We start from the raw sequence: 6,430 nt of genomic DNA, 5'->3' as shown, positions 1-6,430 counted from the left end.
TAATCCAGAAGGTCTTAGGCACTATGAGACCTGACTGTCCTCATCTTCCTCTGCCACTGGCTCACTTGGGTGGCCTTGGTCACATCAGCCCATCTCAGCCTTCCTCCCAGTAGCAACAATTTCAGCAGAGGGGTGGAGGCTGATCTTGTTCCTGGTGCTTTGTGGTCATCCCTGCAGTGGGAGCTGGAAAAGAGAGGGAGGAATTGCTAGAAGAGCTCACCCTGAGATGGTGAGCCAGAGCCTGAGGTCCTGCGTGGATGTGCCCTTATGCACTGTCTCTGGAGCTGGGAGGTGATTTTTGGTCGAGGTATTTGATGGAATTTGCTGGAAACTGCTTAGGAGGAATCTTCCCTTGCCCCAAATGGCCTGTCTGTGGGAGGAGAGCAGAGATGAGAGTTTGGCTGAATTCCCCTTCTTTCCTTAGCTTGCTTTGACCTGGCAGCCCTGAAACATGAACTCAGTTCTAGTAAATCAATGCTTTAAAAAAACAGGCAGGTTGAGGTTGAAGCAAGATGTGTTGCCCTGCCTGACCCAAACCGTGTGCATTGGTGAGGCAAGAGGTGGACTGGAGGGATTTTATTGCTGGAAGCTACTGAAGCATGAGGGAAGCATTCAGGCTCTTCCTGCATCTTGTCAAAGCGGAGAGCCCGCATGTCTCCTAGACTGGTTGAGGTTGTGACGGACGGTGCTCAGTCTTCTGCTTCGCCATTGCAGGATAACAGTTGCATGTTTGCCCCACAAATTAGCCTGTTGGAGGGGTGAAGGCAGCCAGAAAAGTCTCTTCTCCCCTGGGCAGATGACAAGTGTGGTAAGGGAAGAGTTGTTACCAAATTTGGCTCCTTATCTCTTTAGGAGCCTGAAGCTTGCTGCTGCTGGGGGCTCCCGCAGGTGAGCTGCTGCGGTGCTTGGGGGACCTTCCCTGTCTTACCGCAGCAGTCACAGCTTGCTCTCTCCGAGGCCAAGAACAGTATTTTTGGAACTATAYCAAGAACAGTATTCTGCCTTTCCTCCCCAAAAGGCATGGCTGTGTTGTCTCTGTTTTGGGCTTACGAGCCTGAAGCTTGGAACTCTTCCACTGCCAAGGTTGAGTCCCCCGATAGTCCTGCAGAATTTGGTGTTTCCCACAGAAAGCTGCCAGGGTATTGGCTCTGGGCGACCGCCGTGCTCCCAGGCACCCTGGAAAGCCACCGAGAGCTCAGCTACTCTTGCCGATCCCATCCACCTCCCTGTGGGTGCTCACACAGGACAAGCCCCTGGGCTGTGCACGGATCCCGCTGGGGACTGGCGAGGTCGATTCCCTCCATGTGGGTGCCATGACCTTCTTCGTCCCTGCATGCCAGGAACCCTGATCTGGCCTGGGAAGGCACCTGGAAGCCGGGTGCCCCAGCAGAGCCAGACCCACACCAAGCTTGGGGACTGCAATGGGTCCTGAACAAGGCAGGAGAATGCTCCCACGCCCTCCTCAGGGGTGAGCACTGATTTTTGCCTCTGCTCTGGAGGTTTCCTGTTTTTGGGCAGACACAAACGCTGCTGATGCTGTTCGCTGCCCAGCCCGTTGAAGCAGTGAGTGCAGCCTTTAGGCAGGGAGACGRCTTTAGCCGCGCAGGGAGCTCGCTYGCAGGCTGAGGCTGATGCGAGCTAGATGAGCTCCTCATTAGCTGGTTCACACTGCTCTACCCTGCTGTACATCTCTTGCTCCGTTGGCCCTGAGCAGCCCCCCGTGTGTGTCTGTAACTAGCAAATCCATTCCAGTCTCCTCCAGCCTCTCCTTGCTCCATCCCTGAGACGATGCTCACTCACCCAGGAATGCAATCGTGCGACACCCAATTACTCACATGGCTGGTTATTTCAAATTGGCTAAAAATAAATGCATACGTGTATATATATAAAATATGTATTTTTTTTAATAGCAGAAAGCTAGTATTTAAGCAATTAAGTTGCTAAGTAATTTAATCACTTTGGAATAGAATGAATTCACCATGCTAGTGATTACTCCAATTTTCTGGGAATTGAAAGCAGAGTGGACAGGTTCTGGGGTTAATAGTATAGCACTTAGAAAGTTGGGTCTYGACCCCTGTAGTGAGCCAGGAGGGAGACATCCAGTGCCAGGGAAAGTGGAGGGCAGTGCTCTGCTGGGGGCCCTTCCCTGGCTGGTGTGCCTCAGTTTCCCTGTGTGGCTGACTGGGGATGCCCCAGCAATGTGATGCTGAGTCCTTTGGAGCCCTAAGAGCAGAAAACTAGCATGACTCTTCAGGCTATGGTGCTTTGAGACCTCTGTCCAGCTCCAGCTTGGCCTTCTCACCTCTAGGATGAAGATATTTTGTCCAGCCAGCCACRGGCCTCCTTTGCAGTGTTTGCCTTCATCCGCTTCCCTGAGCAGGGCCGGAGYGCTTCCGGCATGTACCGTGCCAGGGTGGCTGCTTGTGGCTGCCTGGATCCAGCAGCCTCTCCTGAGCAGGAAAAGCAGGCAAGGAGAGAGCCCCACTGATCCCCATAAGCAAACCCTGGGYAGTGACACCTCGCTGGTGGTGACAGGCGAGATGATCCTTCTGGATYTCCCTTGCCGGCTGGTGCGTTACGTGCTGTATTACTTCTGGAGACGGGGAAGCAAAAAACCTAGTTACTAGTTCTTGGTTTTTCTCCCCCACTGTCTCTCGCTTCCTGGCTCCATCCACCCCCCACTCCTTGCTGCCTTTCCTGCATCATGGGTGTTGGGGGATCAGGGATGCCCCCGTGCTGCCTGGTGCAGGCAGAGGCTCTGCGTCCCCCAGGTGACTTCGGGACACCAGGGTTGGCCACGGAAGCGCATGGGAGAAGGAGCCTCCTGCATGGGGAAGGGCTGGGGCTGTGGGGAGCCTCCAGGCTGGCCTGTTCCTGCCGCCCTGGCTTGGCTGGGGGCCATGGGGAGGAAGATCTTGGTACTGGGTGACTTCTCCTGTGCAGTGACTCAAGGTGCCACGAGCCTGCAGTGCAGGATGCGCTGGATGGGTGCTGCTGTGATCCCGATCAAAGAGGCAGATGGAAATGGTACTCGGCAGAAGACCCCAAGAAAAAGTTATGCGGAGCAGGAAGGCAGCTGGTGCAGCCTGCTGTCCCCATGCTGGTGTCACCGCTCTCAAGCCAGGGTGCTGGTGGCAGTGCAAGCATGGGCTTGTGGCACCATCTAGTGGGTGCTGGGACACGTGTGGACACGGCATCTCGCAGCGCCCGTGTCCACCCTCTGCGACCAAGCGTCCCGCTTTCTGCTAGGCCTGGGGGACGATCGCTCGCTCCTCACCGTTCCAGCGCGGCCCAGCGCAGCGTGCCTGCGGGRTGCTCTTCCCATTGCAGCACGCTGCTGCGTGGGGGGCCGGGGCGCCCCTCCAACGGCCGGGGGCCCGCAGGGACACGCGCGGGGCCGGGCGGAGGTTTGGCCGAGCTTTCCTTTCTGGCAGGCGCTGCCCTGCCGATTACATCAACTCCAGTGTTTCCGATCCCGGCGGGGAGCGGGGAGGAGCGTGGGCTGCCGAGGGGGGCAGCAAAGGAGGAAGGCAAACGAAATAAGTGCTGCGGGGCGTGGGAAAGCAGGGAAGCCCTCGGCGTGCAGGATTAGGCTGGTTCAGCCCCCTCAGGCGGGACCTGGTGCTGGGACCCCTCCCGGCTGGAGTATCGCCCCCCCCCCTGCCACCGCCCTCCCCAGCTTCGGGGCTGGGAACTAAAGCAGCAGGAGGGGTGAAAAGGAGAAAAGCAAAAATACACACCTGTAAAGCKCGCATCCGCGCGTTCAGGTCTGGAAGCAACAGTTTCTTCGGAAACTCGGGGAAGGCAAGCGGGAGCGAGCGCCGGCGCCCKGCCGGCTCCTGCCACGCGGCAGGGCACATGGGTCCCTGAGCACGGCTGAGGCGTTGGGTGCCTCAGTTTCCCCTCCTCGTCCAGCAAGGAGACCGCATCCTGCTTTTTCTCTGCTTCTAATGGGGAAATATCGCTATATAGAGCCTAATCTGGGGTGCTGGGTGCCGTGGAAGTGCAGGGGCAGGGGAGGTGTCTGCTCCAGCCAGCGCGGAGGCCCCCAGTCCTCTGGATCAAATGGCAGATTTTTATTTTCTGCAACAGCAGCCCCTCACCGAGCAACGCTGCGGTGCCCACGAGGTGTTTCCAGTCGCGCGGCTGTGCATGGGTTTGCTGCGTGGGGGGAACCCGCATTTCAGCCGTTAGGCTGAAATGGAAATCTTTGCGCTGCAAAACCACAACCCTCCCCTCCCCTCCCGCCTCTTTCCAGCAAGCTGGCTCCGAAGTGGCAGCGTTCCCGGCAGGAGGACCCGGGCGTCCCAGGCTCGAGCTCGCCAGCCGACCCATCCCCAAGGCAACGGTGCRGTTATCCCCGGCGGCTCCGTTTAAACAGGCCCTTCGTCTGGGGAAGGTGACGAGGCACGAGGGCCGGAGCCCTTGTTCTTTTAATCCCACTCTTTTGTTTAATATTTTAAGCGGCGTCGCCACCCGGGTGAATTCTCCGAAATGTTCCCTTCCATTCCCRAGAGCTCTGGAGTTTCTTAGAAGTGTCGTATGCAAAATCTGCACGCGTTTTGGAAATGACCTCAAGGAAAAGGTCCCCAAATTGTGAGAAATTTGGGAGTGGAAGCCCTCTCCTGGGGGAGTTTGCCTCTTTAAGCAAGAGGCGCCTGTTGAAAGAAGAGCTTTTGCACAGAGCCCTTAGCGACGCTTCCCAGGAACGTCCCCACCTTCTCGGGAAGAGGCTCCAACGCGGGATTTTCTCGCTTGGCGGGTAAGGTGCCTTGCAGGACATGGCTTGGCCTGGGACAATTCCCAAAATCACGCCCTGCCCCAAGGCGGGGGGKGATGGAAGGGGCAATGCCAGAGGCCTGACATCAGCACGGACAACACGGCAATGGGGCTCAGCCCTGGGCTGCACCGGGAAAAGCCAGTCCCGGCTTTTTGCGGCCCTCCTGCGCCCCTTTTCCGAAGCGCGGTGGTTATCCCAYGCGGCTCTCCGCGGGGATCTTGGTGAGGCCGGTCTGGTCAGCCGGTGTGAGGCTGCGTCCATCAGAAGCACCTCTAGATAACCGGACAGGGGCCTTCTGACCGCAGGGCTGTATCGCTGGGCAGGAAGACACAGAGCTACCACCTCTTTTCGCAAGTCCGGCCTCTGTTTCAGGGGCTTTTTGCGGTGTTTTACATACAATTCCCACTTCTGAGGGGTTTAACCTAAAATTTTGAAGGCGTATTTCATTCCAGTTACAAACAAACAAACAAACAAGAAAAGGAATGTCAGCTTCTGATCCTGCCTTGAAACGATTCCAACGTTTTAAACTCGGGGACTGCTTTGCAGCCCGGACTGTCCCGGTTTGGTTTAGTTTGTGCTTTTGGGGAGGGGGGTGGAGAGAGGGCTTTTCTTTTTTCCTTTTTCTCCTTTTTTTTTTTTTTTTTTTTTTTTTTTTTTTTTTTTTTTTTTTTTCCTTTCTTCCTGCTTTTTTTTTTTTGTCTTTCTTTTTTTTTTGATTGCTCTTATTCCAAACCCTTTGGGGGCAACCGGAGAACTTAAGACCTGTTTGAAAACAGGCCGTGTGCTCCAGGGTAGAAACGATGATTAAACCTGGACTCGTTACTGAGCCAGGAGATAGACRAGAGGGGGCTGATTTCGGAGCGGTTTCCTGAGGCTGTGGCCACCTCTCCCTCGTCCTGCCTGGACGGAGCAACACGGTCACCCAACGCGCCAGGCTTGGCTGCCATCCGGAAAGAGCGGCGGCTGCCGGGCTCGGGGACCCGCGGCACGGGGTTTTGCGGGTGCCGGGGACTCAGGCGGTGGGAGCGGCGTCTCCTGGCTTAAAACCGGGGGCGCGGGAGCGGTGCAGCGTGCGTGCACGGGTGCGTGCGTGCACGCGCGCGCTCGCTCGGGGCGAGAGGAAGCCGGTGGTGGTCTCTAGGACCCAGCGGAGGCGAGGCGCACGAGCTGTCCCGAAACCCTCCAAAACTTTCTCGCAGCCTCTTGCTTATTCATTCAGCTCGGGAGCGAATCCATCCGGCTCGGCGCGCGCGAGGGAGCGAGCCAGCGCCAGCGCGCCGCAGGACGGGACATCCCAGCCGGGGCCGCCGCCGCCGCCGCGATGTGAGCCCCCCTCCCTGCTCCTGCGGACGCCCGGCGAGATCCGGACGGGGCTCCTTCTCCTGCTCCGAGTTTCCCAAGCGGGTCGGGCGCCGGCGGGGGGCCTCCCCGCGCCCCCCCCCCCCCCCCCTGGGCAGCGTTAGCGCTCGCGGGAGGCCTCGGGAAGCCGCGGCGGGGTGAGGAAGCGCTCTGCGGCCGGCAGCGGGCCGCGCCGCCTCGCTAGCGAGCCGCTGGGGCAGCGGGCCGCCATGCGGCGCGGCTTCTGGGAGCTGTGGGCCATGCTGGGCTGCGGGCTGGCGCTGCTGGCGCGGGCGCAGCGGGCGCCCGGCG

The sequence above is a fragment of the Rhea americana genome, unplaced genomic scaffold (assembly GCF_003343005.1).
Source record: "Rhea americana isolate MKP2758 unplaced genomic scaffold, rheAme1 scaffold_201, whole genome shotgun sequence".
NCBI lineage: Eukaryota > Metazoa > Chordata > Aves > Rheiformes > Rheidae > Rhea > Rhea americana.
This window is presented reverse-complemented; position numbering follows the sequence as displayed.